The sequence below is a fragment of the Ascaphus truei genome, chromosome 3 (assembly GCF_040206685.1).
Source record: "Ascaphus truei isolate aAscTru1 chromosome 3, aAscTru1.hap1, whole genome shotgun sequence".
Classification (NCBI taxonomy): Eukaryota; Metazoa; Chordata; class Amphibia; order Anura; family Ascaphidae; genus Ascaphus; species Ascaphus truei.
In genome coordinates this window covers 274,086,090-274,108,207 of record NC_134485.1, presented here as the reverse complement: position 1 = coordinate 274,108,207, position 22,118 = coordinate 274,086,090, and the positions used below count along the sequence as shown (strand labels likewise).

The following is a 22,118-nucleotide window of genomic DNA, read 5'->3' as shown; positions in this document are numbered from 1 at the left end:
CCTTTTATAATGAGAAAATTAGATAATTGTAAGTATTTTTAATTTATTTTTCTCAGGTTCAGTAAGAGATGTAGCAATTACTTACATTTCAATGACAGGGCATATGTAAAATTAATTGAAAATTCATACATTTGAGTTCATACAGATGTAGCCAGACCCGCTGTTCCCAGAGCCACGCTACTATTGAAGAAATCCTGCTACAGTGAACTTTCACTGCCGTAGCTTTTCCTTTCCTTGAAAGGGTCCACGCCATGGCTTTGGTGCAGCACCCTTCTCAGGTGTAGTAGCGGCTCCAGGAACATTGAGTCTCACTAAATCTGTGTGCATAGGACTCAACAGAAGATTGTATTAATTTATCAGATTATACTTTTGTATATGCCAGTATGTATTGACATTGTATTTAACTGTGTGGCTTGTTCATGGTCCACAAGGTGTGCTGATATTGTTGAGAGGTGGGGAGGAGGGTGTTTATTTATGGGGTCAGCTCGCCAGGCCCTCTTCATCCGATGGGCCTGGGACTTGCCCCCCAGCTATTCTCTACTGTTGGCCATAGATTATGTGACTATGCAAAACAGCCATAAGACATTTTGTGTATGCCTTAACATTAGTATAGCTATAACCACCCACTATTATATGATTAAATGGCTACAGCATATTTGCTGTTGTTTATACTGCCTTTTAGTAACTCGCAGCTAGTATTCTACAAATAGTTATATATTTAACATAATTCAATATTATGAAAAACTTGCAGGTACGAATATAATGAAAGAGTATTTAACAACAATGTTTTTAATGAATTGAACATAGAGGACGCGTACTGCAAGTTAAGATCCACAGCTCTGCACATTTCAATACATTGCTCCAAGGGAGGTCCAGCAATATAGTGTAGATAGAAGAATATTCTCTTGATGTTATTGCTGCATTCAGGCTGCTAACAACATTTTGGGAGGCCCAGGACAAATTTGAAAATGGGGCCCCTGCAAATTTTATGACAATCACATTTGGTCTTCTTTGCCCCAACATGTCTCTTTGTTCCCACTCCACCTCATGTATTTCTCTTTCCTTTCCCCCATAATGTGTTTCTCTCTCACACCTTTTATGTCATTTCATCTTTTCCCCTTCTGTGTCTCGGTTCTCCCCTCCTCCTCGTATTTCTCTTCTTTCCCCCCTCACGTCTTTTTCTCCTCTCCCCCCCCATCATGTATGTCTCTCCCTCACTCACTAGCATGTCTCTCTCCTCCCCTCCCCACAGCCAGTCTCTCCCCCTCCCAGATTGTTTCTCTCTCCTCCCTACCCAGCTTCTCTCTCTCTCGCTTCTCCCCCATCCCAGCTTGTCTCTTTCCTCTACTCCCAGTCTGTCTCTCTCCTCTTTCCCTCCCCAAGCCTGACTTTCTCTTACCCCTAAGCTTGTCGATCTTCTTTTCCCCTTCTGTGTCTCAGTTCTCCCCTCCTCCTTGTATTTCTCTCCCCCCCTCATGTCTTTCTCTCCCCCCCACCACCACAACCTGTCTCTCTCCCCCCCACACCCTGTCTCTCTCCCCCCCCAGATTGTTTCTCTCCTCGCCTCCCACCCCAGCCTTTCTCTCTTTCTCTCTCTCCTCCCCCCCTGGCCTGTCTCTCTCCTCTCCCCCCAAGCCTGTCTCTCTCCTCTATCCCCTAACCTGTCTCTCTCCTCCTTACCAACCTGTCTATATCCCCCACCCAGCCTTTATTTCTCCTTTCCCCCAGCTTGTCTCTCTCCCCCCAGCCTCTATTCTCCCTCCCAGCCTGTCTCTCTCCTTTTCCCCCCAACCTGTCTCTCCTCCCTCCCAGATAGAAAGGAAGAGAGCTGGCAGAGCACTACTGTATATCCAGACAAAAGTAGTGGAGAGGAAGGTGCGTATCCCATAAAAAGTTATTTATTGGTCATGGAAAAAAGGGCAAAGGAGAGCCCCACCAAATATATTATACCTTGAGAAAGCGCTCTGTGAAGCGTGAAACGTTGGTGGGGCTCTCCTTTGCCCTTTTTTCCATGACCAATAAATAACTTTTTGATGGGATACGCACCCTCCTCTCTACTTTTTTCTGGATATCTACAGTAGTGCTCTGCCAGCTCTCTTCCTTTCTATCAGTTTACCCCTCGGATGGAAGCACACCTGGGGACCCCTTACCTGTGGATCGCATGGACGTTGCAGCACTCAGAGTGAGTCAATCGCTTGCAACATGTTTTCCTGTTCAGGACTTTATTAAGACAGTTGGTACATCCTAGGGTGTGATCATGCTTATCTTTCCTGGTTTCACTGTTTACATTAGCGTCACTTATTAGTGAGCTTATTATCCAGGATTTGCAACCCAGTACCTGTCTCCTATCAAGCTTATGTCAAGGGGTCCCCCCACAAGTATCTGGCTATTCACTCATTCACCCATCTCACTGTTGTGGTCTTTAGCATTACGCACTCACATGGTCTCCTCCCTCCCAGCCTGTATCTCTCATCCTCTCCTTTCCCGCCAGAATGTTTTTCCTCTTCTTAATCTGTTTATCTCATTAGATTCTCCCATACTGTATTTATCTTATTTCACCTTCATGTCTTTTTTCCTCCCTCTTCTCTTTTCTCACACATGCCATTATCTTTATTTAATCCCCATGTTACTTTCTCCCCCCATGTATTTTCCTTATTTTCTCCTCATTGTCATCCTCCCTTATTGTCTTTTCGCATCATCTTTCTCTCTTCTCCTTCCCCCTTTCTCTCCTCCCCCTCATGTCTCTTTCTCTCTCTCTGTCCTCCCACTCATGTCTTTCTTTTCCCTCTTATGTATTTCTCTTTGTACTTTATTTTCTCTTTGTGTTTTTCTCTCCTCCTTTCTGTCTTCTTCCCTTTCATGTCTGTTTGCATCCCCCATTTAACCCTTCCCTCACCTTTCCTACCCTATTTCCCAGGCTGCAGCTTCTGCCCCGTGCTGCTGTCCTTGAGACCCGACCTCCTGACCTTGACCTCCCCCGTAATCGTGGCCCCGCCCATCCACAGAGACTCTGCAGAGGAAGTGATTGCCCTTCTGTGCTTCCTGCTTCTCAGGGCCGCTGTAGGGAATTAATGTGCGGGCAGGTGGTCGGGCCCCCTAACCCCACCTGGGACCCCTAACCCACCTGAAACAGCTGTCCTGGCTGTCCCACCTGCAGCGACCCTGACTGCATAATACATATTAAATAGACCTGAGAAGTGGGTAGCATCATGACAAGCTCAAGATTAATTTATCTATCTTTGCCTGCAGGAAGATAGGTGAAGATGCGTTGCACTGCCTCAATTTCCATCTCCCAATGAGACCGGAAAAAATACAAAGTGAGCACTCAGCTGAATAACAGGTCAGGTTTATTGCAGGGTGGTGCAGCAGGGGAACAGCAAAGCCACACGAACGCACCTACGCGTTTCGTGCATGAGGCACCTTGATAAAGTGCCTCGTGCACGAAACGCGTAGGTGCGTTCGTGTGGCTTTGCTGTTCCCCTGCTGCACCACCCTGCAATAAACCTGACCTGTTATTCAGCTGAGTGCTCACTTTGTATTTTTTCCGGTCTCATTGGGAGTTGGAAATTGAGGCAGTGCAACGCATCTTCACCTATCTTCCTGCTGGCTATCTATCTGGATGAACTGCACGCCCTGGATATCTGGAAGTCCTGCAAGCACTAAGGTAACAGGGCCAGAGCGCCCCTACATATATGCATATGTTTACCAGTGCCTCTGTTCATTTTATATTGGTTACTAGGGGGGGCTGTAATGGTGTTTCAACTGTGGTGGTCATGTGGACCCCACTAGACTCCTAGCCCGCACCTGATAATTGCCATATCATTCATGGACTGTCCATTGTTATCCAGTATTATTTACATATATTATTGAGGAACTTTGACCAATTTGGACGCATCACTTTTCTCTTCTATCTTTGCCTCAAATAATACAACTCTGTAAGCTTTTGGTGGAAAGTCTACACCGTGATTACAATCATTCACTTGGTTCATTTTTGCATAAGTACTATATAAAATAAATAAATCATGGAATCTACATGACCTTTTAGCTCTGGAAACAGTCATCATCTTTTTCTTTATTGAGCAGTTGACTACGGAAGTTGTACAATTACATCAGAGGTCGGCAAACTATTTTTCAATGTAGCCACAGGTGTGGTGAATGAGAAGTGAAATTCGCCACACCATGTAAAAATTGAGAAATTCCCCCCCTCCCACCATGTCGCTTCACTTACCGGTCACATTCCGCCCAGCAGCAACACGCGTCGTGCAATCATATCTCCGGGTAGCTCCTGCACTCGCCCTCCCATGTGGCAGCAGCAGGAGTTTTTGTTGCTCGTTGGAGCTGGCGGGCCGGTCCGAGGCTGGCGGGTGAGGTCTGGTGTGATGGAAAGCGCAGGCACCCATAAAATGCTGCGGGACTCAAGGGGGGCTCCGACATGTGCTGTGGCAGTACGGGAGGTCGCCGGACACACCTGAGGGTAAGTGAAGGGCCTCGGCCCTCTGCGTTCCTTCCCTGGCACCCCATTCTCCCCCGGCACTTCCCTCCCGGCTGCTCCGGTTATTGCTGTCGTCGGCAGGAGGTTGGGTAAGTATAGGGGGATGTGCAGGGGCGCCCACGGGGCTGGCCTCGGCGGCTCAGATTTTTGTGAGGCAAGAGAGGTAGAGCATGTGTGGCTGGGTGGCCCCTGTGCTGGCCTCCCATGGAGCAGCTGCTGAAGCTCTTCTGCTCGGCTGCCCATGGGAGCTGGTCCAACCGGGAGCCCCCCCCCCCCATGATTTCCGCTGGCGCCGATGGGCAGCTGGATGAGCTGGGGAAGACGGTAACCTGTGTGCACATGGGTGTTTTTTGAGGGGGGCGCTCTCACCCTGTTTCCAAACTTCCCTTCCCCCAGCATGCTTCCTTCCTCCCGGTGCTCACCGGTCTCTTCCAGTGCCGTGGGGTTGCAGCCGTGCGGTGCGTCTCCATCTTTGGCAAACAAATTCGCCACCATTTCATGGCCAATTTGCCACTTGTGGCGGTTGGCGACAGGGTTGCCCACCTCGGAACTACACAAACTAACGTATAACATACTAATTAATTGAAATTGTCTGTTAATTATTCACATATCTAAGCTTATTGTAAAATGTACTAAATGGTGCTAGAAACTAAATGAAGATATCTGCCTTATTATCTAAAATGTGCAAATTCTTTTCTTAGAAAAAACATATAAAAAATGCGGATTTAGAAAAAAATTAAACCTGCCTGCCTTGCAAGTTTATAAAATTGACTTATGTATACATTTATTTGCAATTCCAGATTACCAATTCTAGTTTTCCTCTCTGAAATCTGATTATTCTCTACAGTGTGTGTTTTACCCAGAAGTACCAATTACACTGCAGGCCTTTAGGGCATGCATTCCATTTACACACAGTTTGTTTTATGTCTGGAGCTCTTACCCCTGTATTGACTTTGTATCTCTGAATGTATTGTATAGTGTACAATCAAAGAGTGCATAACCTGCCTGTACAATAATAGAAAAATAGTGCTTTTACATTTAAACCGCTGTGTCCTGCAATGTCTTATTGCACTGTGATTAGGGGATGTTGATCAAACAATTTCTGGAACAATATGCTTTATCAGCCATTATTGTTATTAATATTATTCCTACAGTATATAGTGCAGCAAATATTTTGTAACTATGAGCCCTTCTCTAATTGTTGGTTCCAATATATCTTATCTAAGGCCAAGGCCTCGGTCCCGCTGCGCTCGTTGGCGTGGGCGGCAATGTAGCGAGTTCCCCACCAGCAGGGGAATCCTCGCGAGCCGGTCCCGGTCCCCACTGGCGGCACAGCTGACTACACGCTGTCGCGCGTCAGCCGCTGGAGACACCAGAGAATGGTGTTTTCTAGCTTTGACGCGTGACGTGTGTGGCTGTGAGCCAATGGGGAGGGGAGGCTGCGGGAGGAGGAGAGGCTTCGGGGAGCGGGGAGGAGTGTGGAGTGAAAGCAGGTGAGTGCCTTTCTCTGTGTGTGTGTCTGTGTGTGTGTGTGTGTGCGTGCGTGCCTGTCTGTGTGTGTATGTGTGTGCCCGAGTGCGTGAGTGCCTGCCTCTGTCTGTCTGTGTGTGTGTGTGTGTGTGTATGAGTGCGTGAGTGCCTGCCTGTGTGTGCGCGCGTGTGTGTATGAGTGCGTGAGTGCCTGCCTGTGTGTGTGTGTGTGTGTGTGTGTGTGTGTGTATGTATGTATGAGTGCCTGCGTGTGTGTGTGTTTAATACTTACCGAAGCTCCAGCTCCAGCCCGAGTCCGTGGAGGGAGGGGGGGGGAGAGTAGCGGGTCCCTCCGCTCAAGCCACGCCCCCCCTCCCTGTCAAACCGCCCACCACCCGCCCACCTCCCGCTCCGGCTCCCGCTCCCTACAGACCGCATATCGCGGTCTGTGTATCTCAGCGCACCGCCTGTCAGCAGTGCGGGTGCGCTGACTCTGGGAGCGGGGCCTTAGCCTAAGGGGCTGACATACAGTAAGCATTTGAATTAAGTTCCCTCTCTTCCATGCTAGTGGTGTTACTCTTTTACTGCTTCCACTGGGTCCTTCACCTCAAGATAAGGGTTCAATCTCAAGTAGCTGACATAAAACTCCTCAATGTTTTCTTATGACTTTAACAATGTAACTGACTTTCTAAAACAAATGTAATCATGTTTAAAGCAAAAAAATTACCACCATCAGTACATTTTGCACTTTGAAGGGGCTGCCCATTTAACAGCAATTTAAATAGATGAGATAGAAAGTAAATAAAAGATTACAAGCAATAAGTGTAGTACTACATTGATTACATTTTTGCAAAGTTTAAATTCATTTAGTGCTAGAGTAATAATACATATCTACGTGTTTAAATAATGTTTTATGTTATCTCTTATGATAAGCTATAAAATAAATCAGGAAACATCTTTTTGAAAAGTAATAAAAATTATATTTTATCAAGTAGCATCACACTGGCAATTTGCTGCTCACAGGGACCTTTATCACCTTTACTGCTTTTCAAGTAAATGTAGCTATGAGTTTGGCATTTGGTAGTATATTTTGGCTGACCAGCCTTTTCTAACAGGAAGGCTCCTTAACATTAACTTTGATAAAGATGTGCATGGGTTATTTTAGTTATTTTGTTTTCTGGTATGGTAAATATAATGACATAGTAAATATTTATGTACAATATTTTACTTTGTATCAAATGTGATATATGCAGTAGTTTAACTTACAGTGTCTTAGACAATATTGTTTAGCTGTAGTATTAGTACTTGAACAGTGCTCTATGTATCAAAAAAAGAAAAAAGAAGTGCATGCTCCATAGCGCAAAATATATTTAATGACAGTATTAAAAACAGATACAATATATACATACTTAATTAGGAATGAGAGGTGGATAGCAATATTATAACATCACCACTCTGAGTCCTGTAAACGAAATCAAGCTGTAAGGCTGGAATGTTTCTTAGTAGCCAAAAAGTTGTATAAAATGGCTCTTTAATATGAATAATGAAGCTTGTAGGCAAACACCTGGACGCAGCAGTTGCAGACACTGATGTAAATGAATATATCACTCCATATGACGAGTGTCACGTGGGATCCGTTGTTGAGAACGGGGAGCGGGTGCATTCTTTAACTGGAGCTGAGTCAAGTCCCACGGGCTATTTTAGGCTGGACTTACCTTACCGGGAGCTGAACATGAGCTATTACATTTCCTAACTGGAGCTGAATCAAGTTTGACGGGCTGACTGAAGCTGAATTTACTTCACCGTGAGCTGAATGTGAGCTGTGTGTACGCCTAGCCGAGAGCGGGTGCTTTCCCTTTCAGCACAATCTTCTTTTCAAAGTGTGGACTGCTACATATGTTGCCCTTCAATCTGCTAGTATTCCTCCTGCTACGGGATATCTGGTAACATTGTATCGGCTTTATGTCCTATTGGCATCTATATGCCTAGTACTGTATGCCTACTGTATGTGGCACCATTTTATGTGCTTTTTTACTCAACCGATTATAATTCATTTTTATTATAATTTATTTGATATATTTACTATATGAGCTTTGTGCTGATATTTCTTGAGAAAAACGTAAATAAAAAACACAGTCTGAGGTTATTTTGAAACAGAATAACACGTGAATTTATTCAAGTCAAGTGCACAACGGAGACAGCTTCAAAACAAAAGCTCTCTAACAATAACACGGTATGCCATATATTTATACCCTAAAACCTAAAGCTCCAACCCTTTATGGGGGGGCTTGCACGTCACTAAACATTACCTCATTTTGTAATACATAACAATACTAAAGCTGATGTCATTTTGTAATACATAACAATATTAAAGCTGCCTGTTAGCTAGAAACCATTATGGGCTTAAATGGGATGTGCCTATTCTGCCATCTGGCATATTGTGTGAGAAACAGTTTATCTTTAGCTTATCTCACGGGTTCTCACAACCTTTGGCCTGTTTACACTTTCAATTTGACGCTGATTGGATGAGGAAGGATCAATAAAGTCAGCTAAGAGCGAAAACATTCCATTCTCTGCTTCAAACATTTGTTTATACAGAAATGAAACACAGAAATTAAGACTCACAGAGACAAAACAAGATGGCGGATTGAAATATTCACACAAAATGGCTTCATCCTAAATGCTGTTATGTTGTTATGCCAGACCCCCTAATGTCTCAACTTTGTCAGTCCCTCCTCTGATTCTTTAAAACATTGTTTTTTGAGAATTATTGTTATGATTTTAGTCCAGAAACACGTTGGGAGGCACAAGGGTGCTCCATCATCTCATAATGCTGCTTGAGGGTATAGGACAGTGCACGAGGGTGCCTGCTAAATGTAGTCATAATCTCGTATGGCGTTATAGCCAAATTCTTTTCCAGAGTTAGAACATTGTACTTGGCATCTTCTTTCTTCAAGAGACTGCTGTAGATTGGTTCTGCAAACAATGGCATTATGTCTGCAGAGGGGGTGGCACATTTGTGGATCATGCATTTGACAAACGTAACACAAACATTGATGACAACGAGTATCACAACACACACATACCACATTCAAAAATTTTGCTCCTAGTGATCCTACCAATCCAGTCAGCCCCAAAGGGTCCCAGTCTGTGTCGCCTTCCTTCCTAAGTCTTTCTTGAATTCCTTCTATCTCATCTAACTCATGTTGTACCTTGCCACTCTGATCTTGGATGAAAACACAACATTGTTCTTTAATTAGGGCACATACACCTCCTTTTGATGCTAAAATGTAATCTAAAGCCATTCTGTTTTGTAAGGCCATAAGCCTGATCTGAACCTGTTCTTGGTTTAATGATGAAATTAAAAACTGCAAAATTAAGGCCACATCCTTCCTATAAATTGTTATCTGACTGAACATACTTTTTACACAGGTTTCATTGGTTGGTGGAGACACTTGACCCATAAATTGATTCTTGTTCCTAGTGTGTGATACACCCTTTAAAGAGGTTCCCTTAAAAAATGGTAAAATACAGAAATTATACACATAATACTAAAAACCTTATTTTATGCAAGCAACCATTCTTTGGATATGCAGTTGCTAGATAAAGGAAATGGCATCTATCTCTATCATCATATATTTTCAGAATCATCACAACATTCTATTACTGAGAATTGAAGGGGTTTGGTATCTGTGGGAGCGAAATGCTTGATCCTCCCCCCTGCACTCATTATATACATCATTCACTCAGAATATCAGAACAGACAATGTCTGCGATGGTCAACATGGCTGACTTATGATCCTTTCCTTGTGGCTGACACACGCCCCTGGGTGACCCCCTCCTTTCGGTGGAGGTGCAACACACTTCTGGATCAAAGTTTTGCTGCCTATGACACATACATAGAGAGTGATGAGTACTGCCAAAACACATACAAGAGCTTTCACAAGCCACGCTTCCAGGAAAACAATCCTCCCATCAAGGCTTAATTGTACATACACTTTAAATTTCTAACTTAAACACACTCTAAAGAATAAAAATATTGAGTCTCTGAAAAATGAAATGTTCTGATAAGATCAGCCTCTGCCTGGTATCTTCTTTTCCTCGTTGGTTAACGGTCAAAGTTTATGTCTTGTCAAAACGTTAACTTGATGTGGCTGTGCTTTAGGCGACTTTTGGTCTTTGGTAGAGCTGGAACGAGCTTTACTGTACTTTGGGTCCAGGGAAAGAACTCTTTCACTTTAATTGCTGTATTGGTTAGTATAGGCCTTTTCATCTGGGATGAAGAGCATGCTTGCGTAGGAAATATTTAACTATTAACCCCTTCTCGAGTAGGTGCACTTTCAACTTTGCCTAGAGAGACTCAAAAAATGTATTAGTGGCATACAATACTTGTTAATTGTTTTATTACCAATAGATGGTCTTTAATTTGTTCCTTTGAACTACTGATAGTCATAAGTCATCCCATAAGTGTCTCATAGGGAGATAATTTATACCTAGGAATTCTTGTATCAATGTGTTTACTACTGTCTTAACATCCGCATATAGGCAGAGGTATCTCCTATTAATGCTCCTCATATTTAAAACTAAGCAGCTAATGTGGACTTGACTGTACTACAATCTAAGTTCCTAAGGCTTTGGGCCTCAGCCATTGTCAAACCAATTGCTTCCATAATCAACTTTATCCTTTCTGCAGGCCATATCCCTAAAACCTGGAAAACTACCAGAGCTGTCCCAATCTTCAAAAGTGGGGACAAAAACACTGTCTCAAACTACAGACCAATCTCTCTTCTCCTCATACACACTTGCTCTCATTCATGCCTCACTGTAATCTCCTCCGATGCAAATGGTATCAACCTTTTCATTAAATACTAACTAACCTTAAAACTTGCCCCACAAATTAAACATCCCAATAGCCTGCACTCATGGTTATTTCTTTTCCTATTGTCTGATTTTGCTGCACTTACTATTCTATTATAATTCCCTCTACTGTATTCTTTGTGAAGTGCTGAGAACATTTTTGATGCTATATATATAAATAAAGTCATAATACACTACAATACTATCCAAAGTCATGGACAAAAATGTGTTCACTCCCAATTAAACAATTACTACACTAAGACAAATGCCCCTAGCCAATTCCAGTCTGGCCTCCACCCCAAACACTCCATTGTAACTATTCTGCTAAAATGTGAAATGCCTTGCATATAATGTATACCCTGCTCACTTATGTAATTGTATTTGCAACTAGGTATCACCTGTCCTTTAACTCTATACCTAGAACATATCCAAAAATGAGAGGTGACTCCCAATGCACCACTTTGGCAAAACATTCTACAAATATTTTAACAATAACTACTGCTTATAATAAAATAGAACACCTATGGAAAAAATAAATGGTTAAAAGTTATAAAATACATCACATATTCAGATTATAGTCAAATGCTTTTGTATAGGACTTCACACTAAATTTCTTGTAATATAAGCTCTTTGCACAGTGCCGAACACACAGACAGTGTTATTTTTTTTAAAGACACTCAGAGAAAAATTTCAGAGCTTGTTTATCTTGGGCAATTTGCCAGCCCGGGCGTTTCGCCAAAAAAGACTTTGAGAGTGCCGAGCAGATAACAAAACAGTTTCTCCGTCTTCTAAATATTAATTACTGGATTGAAACTTCAGCTCAAAGTTAAAAATGGAGCTCTCTCCACAGCAATAAAACCGAAAAAATTTATGGCTTCTCTAAAAATAAAAATATGGCCTCTCTAAAAATAAAAATATGACCTTTCAAAAATAAAAATATGGCCTCTCAAAAATAAAAATATGACCTTTCAAAAATAAAAATATGGCCACTCAAAAATAAAAATGGGACAATTAACTAAACTGAGGTTAGATCAACTTATGAACACACCATATATAATTTAAACAATACGTGCGAGCTTAAAATCTCTCCAACATATCCTAATCCTGTAGAAATGCAATTGACATGTTTTTACTGGTTTACACACAATACAGAAACCACAATACAGACACACAAAGAACATAGACATAAACTTCTCTCCTACACAGTGAATCAACTTCTCATAAATAACCTGCTTTTAAAACTAATTTTTTTTTTATGCTCTGGAGCTTTTGAGTTAACTTTTCGTATCTTTTGCACATTCCTTTGGAGAAAAAGTTTTTTTTTGGCGCGGTCTGTGCTGCTGTTATTCTGATTCTCTTTCTAGTTGCCATTAGAACAGAAGGAAAAATAATATTTTCTGGTTTAAAAGACCCATTCGTGTGGCCAGTACGAACAAACCTTTAAATTCCATTCCTTTTCTTCTACTCTCTCTCTTAGGGCTGCTCTGCAATTACTGGCAACATGTCCTACCTTTTTACACTTATAACACTTTCTGTCCCTTCCAAACAATATACACAATCTCTATTTGTATCCCAATTTCTGCATATAAACCTTTCATAAAAATAACCCTCAATATCTACTTCCTCAACACCATCATATGCCTTAATTATCTATCGGCAAATTCACTTGCTATTTGTTTCCTATTCACTTTCTTTTTCACTTATTATCATATTAACTTCTGTCCTGGCAATGGTACAAATTAATGCAGCGGGACCCTTCTGTCCCTCAACATAATTCTTTTGACCCATATTAACGTAAGGTATGTTTCCCTGTGGGATTCAAAAACACACGAACGGCGCTCCCTGAGCTTATCAATCCCACAGAAAAAGACCCCTCTTTCATTTAAACATCTGCGCAATTTGTTGATAATAGTACAAACAGTGCCATTCTCTGCCCAACAAAATATATTTATATTGTCTCTTTTCGTTCTCTGTATTAATTTTTTATTATTTTCGTCTGCAGACACACAATCCTTTGAGAATTTTTGGTTTCCCATTATTCCCGTTACAGAAATCAAATTTAATTGACCTGTACAATACTTCTTCGGTTACAGAAATCAAATTTAATTGACCTGTACAATACTTCGGCTACAGCAATCAACTGTTAATTGACCTGTACAATTTAGCGTTACAATAATCAGCGCAAGCTGATTACGTACAACTCTTTTGGCATGTTATTGTTCTGAATAGTGTAAATATGCAAATAAGGACCTGTCACAAGACTGTTCCCCAATCACATTTTCTCACCATAACTATACCAAAGAAAAACTTGAATCACTTCAGCGGGTCGAACCCAGCCCTGATAAACCTTATACTTTTTTAACATGGATACAGATAAGACTTTCTAACCAGATAACCATGAATAACTCACTTGGTATGTAAATGACAAAACAGAGCAAATGTACAATCAGGGACCCGTCCTGCTCAGACAACAAAAATATTTATCACAACCCAGGACGGTCTGAAAACAATCCCTTTAAGCACACAAACACTCACCTTCATCACTAAAACACCAAAACTTTTAACGGGACTCTTACCTTAGTCCCTAACAACTCTTAACAACTCTTATACTTTAAAACGAATACAGGAACAGAGAATAATAAATTCACGTGAAACTGCTAGGGATTCTTACTCGTCACATCAGATAAGACACCGTTCAAAAATCAGCTCCACGCACCACTCAAAACAATTTAATCAGGCTGTTTGTCTAAAAAAATGCAGGTAGCCTTACCTTGATTCATATGTGAGCGCTCAGGTTTGAGTGATGGAGGAGTGATTCATCCGGGTGCTCGATTCCGATGATATTGAGTCCCTATGTGGAATGCGCCATCTGAGAAAACCGTAAATAAAAAACACAGTCTGAGGTTATTTTGAAACAGAATAACACGTGAATTTATTCAAGTTAAGTGCACAACGGAGACAGCTTCAAAACAAAAGCTCTCTAACAATAACACGGTATGCCATATATTTATACCCTAAAACCTAAAGCTCCACCCCTTTATGGGGGGGGCTTGCACGTCACTAAACATTACCTCATTTTGTAATACATAACAATACTAAAGCTGATGTCATTTTGTAATACATAACAATATTAAAGCTGCCTGTTAGCTAGAAACCATTATGGGGTTAAATGGGATGTTCCTATTCTGCCATCTAGCATATTGTGTGAGAAACAGTTTATCTTTAGCTTATCTCACGGGTTCTCACAACCTTTGGCCTGTTTACACTTTCAATTTGACGCTGATTGGATGAGGAAGGATCAATAAAGTCAGCTAAGAGCGAAAACATTCCATTCTCTGCTTCAAACATTTGTTTATACAGAAATGAAACACAGAAATTAAGACTCACAGAGACAAAACAAGATGGCGGATTGAAATATTCACACAAAATGGCTTCATCCTAAATGCTGTTATGTTGTTATGCCAGACCCCCTAATGTCTCAACTTTGTCATTCTTTTTACACTATTTCTATTTTGATGCCTTGAGCCATCATCTATTACTAGCTGCACTTTTTCACATATTTATCACATATATTTTGCTAAATGCTATAGGCAGATAAAGTGCCTATTAAATTCACAAGTGACAACAGACTCTGGAAGAGTGAATCAGATACTCCGTGGAAATGTCCCAAAAGAAGAAATAAACTCCAAACACATTCAGCCATGATGCAGGGGGTTGAGAATGCAAATACCTCTGGAGCTCTGTCTCTTGGCTCCCTGCCAGCAGCATGTGTAGTAGTTAAAAATGTCCAAGCCTCAAAACAGTTATGGTTCCTGTCAGCAAATTGAGTCTAGCAAACTTTGACTGGCTGATAGTTAACAGAGTGTCATACATTGTAGATAGTGTGTATGGCAGCTTACCATCCAATATGCAATGTGCAAGAAGATTGTCCCAACGCACGTTTCGTCACATACATGCGACTTTCTCAAGGGTATGTAATAACACCTTGATTACATTTTGAAAAGTTTTCATACGTTTAATTTAATATTAGAGTAATAAGACATATCTACGTCTTTAAATAATGTTTTATTGTATGTCTTATGATAAACTATAAAATAAATCCGGAAACATCTTTTTGATAAGCAATAAAAACGATATTTTATCAAGTAGCGTTACACTGGCATTTTGCAGCTCACAGGCACGTTTATCACTGTTACTGCTTTTCAAGTAAATGTAGCTATAAGTCTGGCATTTGATAGTAAATTTTGGCTGACCAGCCTTTTCTAACATGGACTGCTTAACATTAACTCTGATAAAAATGTGCATGGGTTATTTTAGTTATTTTGTTTTCTGGTATGATAATTATCATGTCATAATAAATATTTATATACAATATTTGGCTTGGTATCAAATGTAATAAATGAAATATTTTAACTTAGTGTATTAGATACAAAATATTATTTGTTGTGTTAGTACTTGAACGGTGTTCTATATACTGTATGTCTCTGTAAAAAATAAATCCAAAGAAAATGTAATCTTTACCCTTTATTTGAGTCATTTCCCTTTGCTCTGATATAATTGAAGGAAAACACAAGCAAAATGTAATTGAGTTGAACATTACAACAACATTTTTAAAAAGAGCACAGACAACATTTCTGACAACACCAATAATGTAATTGGATCTGAAGTAATACCAAAGAAAAGTACACGTATGTACTTAGAGAAGAAATCCCTTCGTGGCGCACTATTACTGGAGTAAAGATATGTTGTAGATAAAACTTCAGATTTTATTTGGCATAGTTAAAATAAAAGTGGTATAAACATACGTGCTCTAAAATACAGTGGGGCCGATTCACTAAGCTACGTTAATTAGCGCTGAAATGGGTTACATCGCTCGTGCGAAAAAGGGTGAAGCCATAAGCGCTATTCACTAAGGCTGTTTGTCGCGTTTTCGGCCTGCCTTGCCCAAAAGGACCATATCGCGCGATCACCTTCTTCCCCCCCTGATATCGTGCTTAAAGTTAGATAGCACGATAACTATTATAAACAAAGCAGCCTGTAAGAACTGCATGGAGACGCTGCGTCTCAATGCACGGCTCTTACAGGCGGTCGTGCTGTTCAAATATGATTTTTAATACTAGTGTACATGAGCAGGGGGTCTCCTGAGCTGAACCGCATTGTTTTCAGGTCCGGGGGCCCCCTACTTCAGGAGATATAGGCCCCGTTATGGGGTGCCGGTATCCCCTGCAGAATGTAAATGTCCCGGTCACGTGACGCGGGAGCTTAACAAGTGCAGGGGATACCGGCACCCCATAACGGGGCCTATATCTCCTGAAGTAGGGGGCCCCCGGACCTGAAACCAATGCGGTTCAGCTCAGGAGACCCCCTGCACATCTACACTAGTATTAAAACACCAATAAATAATAATTCATTACCATAGCGGATAGCCGCTATGGTAATGAAGCTGCATTAAAGTACATTTTAATAATAGTGTGCGGGAGCAGGGGGTCCCCTGAGCTGAACCGCATTGATTAATGGCTCAGGGACCCCTTGCTTCCCGAGTTACAGGCCCCAGTATGGGGCATCAGTGCCAGTGTCGGCGCCATCTTTATAGCGTCCAAGACGCGACGTGGGCTCTATAAAGATGGTAGAGACACTGGCATCCGATGCCCCTTACTGGGGCCTGTAACTCGGGAAGCAGGGGGTCCCTGAGCCACAAATCAATGCGGTTCAGCTCAGGGGACCCCCTGCTCCTGCACACTATTAATAAAAATACATTAAAGCAGCTTCATTACCTTAGCGGCTATCCGCTAAGGCAATGAAGGTGTTATTGCCCCCCAATAAACATTGCTATATACAACACACATCCCCCTCGACCCCTAACACATACACACTACAGTAATGGGCAAAATTACTATTATCCACATATGGATAATAATGCATTTGCCCATTAAATATACATTAATCACAATAAATACATTTTGTACTCACCCTTGTCCGGCACCCACGATGAAGGCCATCCTCATCTTCCTCACCGTCCATACACTGGGGTGCTAAAAAATATACACAAGAAGAAAAAGAGCCAAACTAATGTCCCCTAACCCCTTAATGACCTTAGCGGTTATGAACCGCTACAGTCATTAAGGGGTTAAGCCACCCTGACCCGATACCCACCCTTCACCCATTTATTTATACAGTGGCTTCATCATGTGTGTATATATATATATATATATATATATATATATATATATATATATATATATATATATATACATGATTAACCAATATACAAATAAATGGTTAAGGATATACTGTACATGCCGAAATACAAATCTCTCCCAATATCAAACAGCACCAAGCAAAATCAATATCTAAGAAATGCAAATAAAAACACTAAATTTGACAATGTGTACATGATACAATTAATCTGTGCATCATGTACACTATGCCAACCAATGCTCCAAAGCAAATACACTATTCCAAACAAGATACAAATACAATCATTAAAGAAAAACAAAGCATCTCAACACAATTAAATTACCATCAATTAATCCAATCTCCAATCAATTACAATCCAAACCCATTACACACTTCAAATCCTAAAAACAAACAATTTTGAAAAATAATCTATGTCAAAGTAACCATCACACTAAATCTAGCTTCCAAAAATAAGCCAATGAAAGAACCTATAGCTAACAGCCTTTAAATAAACATTTGAAAAAATGAAATGTAGATTAGAAACACATTTTTACACAAAGCAGCAAATTGCAATTCCAAAAAACATCAAAACTGTACGGCATGTACAGTATATCCTTAACCATTTATTTGTATATTGGTTAATCATGCATATACAGTATATATATATATATATATACATGATGAAGCCACTGTACAAATAAATGGCTGAAGGGTGGGTATCGGGTCAGGGTGGCTTAACCCCTTAATAACTGTAGCGGTTAGTAACCGGGTTAGGGTTAATAAGGGGTTAGGGGACATTAGTTTGGCTCTTTTTCTTCTTGTGTATATTTTTCAGCACCCCAGTGTATGGTCGGTGAGGAAGATGAGGATGGCCTTCATCGTGGGTGCCGGACAAGGGTGAGTACAAAATGTATTTATTGTATTAATTGTGATTAATGTATATTTATTGGGCAAATGCATTATTATCCATATGTGGATAATAGTAATTTTGCCCATTACTGTAGTGTATGTGTTATTTATTTATTTTATTTATTTATTTATAAAATATTTCACCAGGAAGTAATACATTGAGAGTTACCTCTCGTTTTCAAGTATGTCCTGGGCACAGAGTAAAACAAATAATACATGGTTACAAGTACAGTTACATAAATTAACAGGGTATACATTATATACAAGACATTGTGTGCACAGTTAAAGATTAACTTGTTAATTATAAATAATAAAGATTAACACAGGTTAAAATGTGAGACAGCCATAGATTTGAAAGAACTTAAACTGGTGGTGGATGTGAGAGTCTCTGGTAGGTTGTTCCAGTTTTGGGGTGCACGGAAGGAGAAGGAGGAACGTCCGGATACTTTGTTGAGCCTTGGGACCATGAATAGTCTTTTGGAGTCTGATCTTAGGTGATAAGTGCTGCAAGTGGTAGGGGTGAGGAGCTTGTTCAGGTAGCTGGGTAGCTTGCCCATGAAGAATTTAAAGGCAAGACAGGAAAGGTGAACTTTTCGCCTAGACTCTAGTGATGACCAATCTAGTTCTTTGAGCATTTCGCAGTGATGTGTGTTGTAGTTGCATTGGAGAACAAAACGACAGATTGAATTGTAGAGGGTGTCAAGTTTGCTAAGGTGGGTTTGAGGAGCCGAGCCATATACTATGTCTCCATAGTCAATAATTGGCATTAGCATCTGCTGTGCGATACGCTTTCTGACCAGGAGACTTAGGGAGGATTTGTTCCTATAAAGTACCCCTAGTTTGGCAAAGGTCTTGGTTGTCAGGGTATCAATGTGCATCCCGAATGTTAAGTGGGAGTCAAACCATAAGCCCAGGTATTTAAAACTAGTGACAGGTGTTAGGGTGGTGTTAGCGTTGGTTCTAATCAGGAGGGCGGAGGTATTTTTTTATAGTATTGTTTATTTTTTGGGGGCACACCATTGGTACTGCAGGCCCGCGGACGGCCGCGGGGACCCCCGGATGCCCCCGGACGCCCGCAGGGACCCCCGGACACCCCAGTGGACCCCCGTATTCCTGTGGGGATCACCTGGGGACCCTCGCGGGGTCAGCCGGGGACATCCGCGGGCTTGTTGTATGGATGGTGTGCCTGCAAAAAGGTAAACAAAGAAATGTTTTCTAAGTCCAGCTCCTTTTGCGCCTGCCTTTAGCTGGCACGTTTTTAAGGCCGCTTCACTTAGCGCTGCTTAGTGAATCTCCTGTACTGGCAAAAAGCAGTGCCTGATTGTGCGCATTTTGCACCGAGGGCTGAAAAAAGCCCTTTTAAGAGCGATAGAGCGGAGTAATCACTGCATAGTGAATCTCAATGCAGCCTTATTGGTCTTAAAGGGTACTTTGCACTCTTAAAGCCACTTAATTGGAGCTTAGTGAATCAGCCCCACTGTGTGGTAAGTGCCGTTTAAATTCTACTTTTCTTTACTTGTAAGTTGTAACTGGGAAAGGCAGAGTACTGTAAATTCAGGAAATGAACTCAGTCATATACTACCAAAGGTAGGGAGCCTACTTTCACAGGTTTAAAGAACAGATAAGCTCATATAAAGTAGGCTTCTAAGGCTACGGCCCCACTCATCCTGGCTGCACGTGCACGTGGCGGCATGGCGGCGCGTGCAGCTGTGTGAACCACAAACTTTTGGTCTGTGGCTGAGCTGCAGGAGATTGCGACGAGGAGGCGTGGCGGGAGCGTGGCCATGACGTCACCCGGCTGGTTCGCCCTCATTGGCTGAACCGCCAGGGGGTGGGTGGGCGTGGCCAGTGCTCCGTTGCCACTTCTGACGACAATTTCTTGTCTTCAGAAAATCTACTTGAGCAACGCAGCAGCAAATTATGCGCCAAGGCAGGTAACGGGCCCGGCCCCATTGATTGTTCCTGCAGCGCACACCATAGTGCGCGCTGTAGCATGTACTGGGACCTAGCTTAAAAAGGTGGGTACTGCCTTAAGTCCATTTTAATTTTTTTTTAAAAGAAATTTAAGTCATATTTCCTATTGCAGGAGTTGCCAACTCCAGTCCTCAAGGGCCACCAACAGGTCAGGTTATAAGAATATCCCTGCTTCAGCACAGGTGGCTCAGTCAGAATGAGCCACCTTTGCTGAAGCTGGGATAGCCTTATTACCTGGCCTGTTGGCGGCCGTTGAGACTGCAGTTGGCCATACCTTCCCTATTGTAAACATCTGATCCTTGTTATGTGAATACTAGGGTTAGAATGTGAAAATATGGAATTGATTATCTTGTGTTAAATATATTTACAGAAACTAATTGCAGAGCAAATAAGTGAGTCATTCTCCACGCATCATTGGTCATTGGTCATCATTGTTACTTAATAGTTAAGCTGTGATATTCGATTAAGGGTATGAACTATCACTGGGGCCAGCTGGTAATATTGCAGGGATTGATGCAGGGAACTGGTGCGGGGCCTCTTACGTTCTCCTTCGTGATGTCTTCCTGCAGTGTCCCTCATCATGGCACCACGACGTCAAATGGAATCATGTTGCCATGACAACGGGCTATCATGCGGTATCACGTTGTCATGGCAATGCAGCGCCGCAGAACATCCCGTAGTCTTAACAACGTGGTGCCGCATGATGTTACGACGTCACGTGACACCCCGTTGTTATGGCAACGCAACAGCATTTGATATCGAGGTGCCATGATGAGTGACACTGCAGGAAGACATCATGATGGAGAAGGTAAGAGAGTTACAGAGGCCCCGCGCTCTCCCCCGGCAATCAATTTAATTGTTGTGAGGTAGAGCCTCTGTAACCGCAGGGCTCTGTGCGGTGCCACTGATGGTACAGCCATCACGCCAGCCCTGACCTACCATTGCTTTTATGTTCACATAACATGAATACTGTTACAAAGTCATTTAAAAACACCATCATGGAAGTTATATATGGTAAAATATGTCGGCATAAACAGATTGAAACTAAATTTCTTCTCTAGTAATCTTGCTTTTGTATTTCTTCTATTTGTCCTAATCATTCACTCAGCTTTCTTCGAACCATGTATTTTTCCTTTAACCTGTAAACTTCAAGCTGCATTAAATTTGCATGCCAACTCTTCAGTCACTGCACTTTCTAGCCAAGTGCGGAGATCCCCCTTGCCACCTTGCCGAAAATATTTCTCATTCCTAGCTGTTTTCTACTTTACTTTCTGTGAAACGACTGGGGGAAGTTTTGTTTAGTTCCATTTTTTATTTAATTTTTTTTATAATTGCATATACTGTTCTTCTCACTTACGACTGCCTTCCTGCTGCTTCTAGTAATAACTGAGTGTTTCTGCATGTTATCCCATAAGATCACCTGCTGAGACCCAAGAGCACTAGGGGAACCTATTTCCCATTGATATGGATTATCATCTATAACATTTATTTAATTACAAGCTTATTTCAAAATAAACTCTAATATTGTGTTTTTATGAGTACTTAATAAGTACCTTTGGAAACTTTCAAGAAAAAAAAGAAGTTGCTCTTATTATGCTTTGTTCTGACAGTACAGCATATGCACATGTAGCAGAGGTACATAATTTACAGGTACAATGCAATGAACCACTAATCTAAGTGCCTCAACAGTACCATGCAGCCTATTTTTTGTGCCGAAGGCATTGATGATGAAGTAAAGTCCTTGGGTGAATAGGAGTGGAAAAAAAATAATATAGTGAAGTACTGTTACTATGTTAGTACAGAGAAAAAGTGGCACGGCATGCACTTACAGATTAATTGCTTGTTAGTAGCATTTCTGAATTGAATGGCTGATGGGGTTTCATCTGGAGTCGTGCAATCCCACGCTGTGCTTGACAAGCATACTGTATATATGTGAAAAGAAAAAATATGCACGTAGTGTATAACCATGTTATTTGTGGCTACCAAACAGAAGACCCATATTCACAAAGTACCGCATACTCTATTCTACTCTTCATTTTCTATTTGAATCTCAACAAATCAGTCAACATTGTTCATTTTCTAAATAAATTAATGTAGTTTAATATATTTTGTTGTAATAATAATAATAATAATAATATGTTTTTGTATAGCGCTGCTAGTTTTACGTAGCACTTTACAGAGACATTTTACAGACATAGTCCCTGCCCCGTGGTGCTTACAATCTATGTTTTTGGTGCCT

General features: G+C 41.4%; 1 protein-coding gene and 1 long non-coding RNA gene across 3 annotated transcripts in view; one reads left to right on the top strand and one right to left on the bottom strand.

Moving 5' to 3' along the window:
• Window positions 1-22,118, top strand: part of HS6ST3 (heparan sulfate 6-O-sulfotransferase 3) — a 1,005,759-nt gene that overhangs the window by 19,132 nt on the left and 964,509 nt on the right. The window lies entirely within an intron of this gene.
• LOC142489673 (uncharacterized) overlaps window positions 8,106-22,118 on the bottom strand; it is a 41,359-nt gene continuing 27,346 nt past the window's right edge. The window contains exons 3-4 of one of the 2 annotated variants that reach the window (XR_012799908.1): window positions 13,590-13,688; window positions 8,106-10,321 (exon numbers count right to left, since the gene is read on the bottom strand). This is a non-coding gene — a long non-coding RNA (uncharacterized LOC142489673). The remainder of the gene's footprint in view (window positions 10,322-13,589; window positions 13,689-22,118) is intronic. The other variant, XR_012799909.1, reaches the window with a different exon arrangement.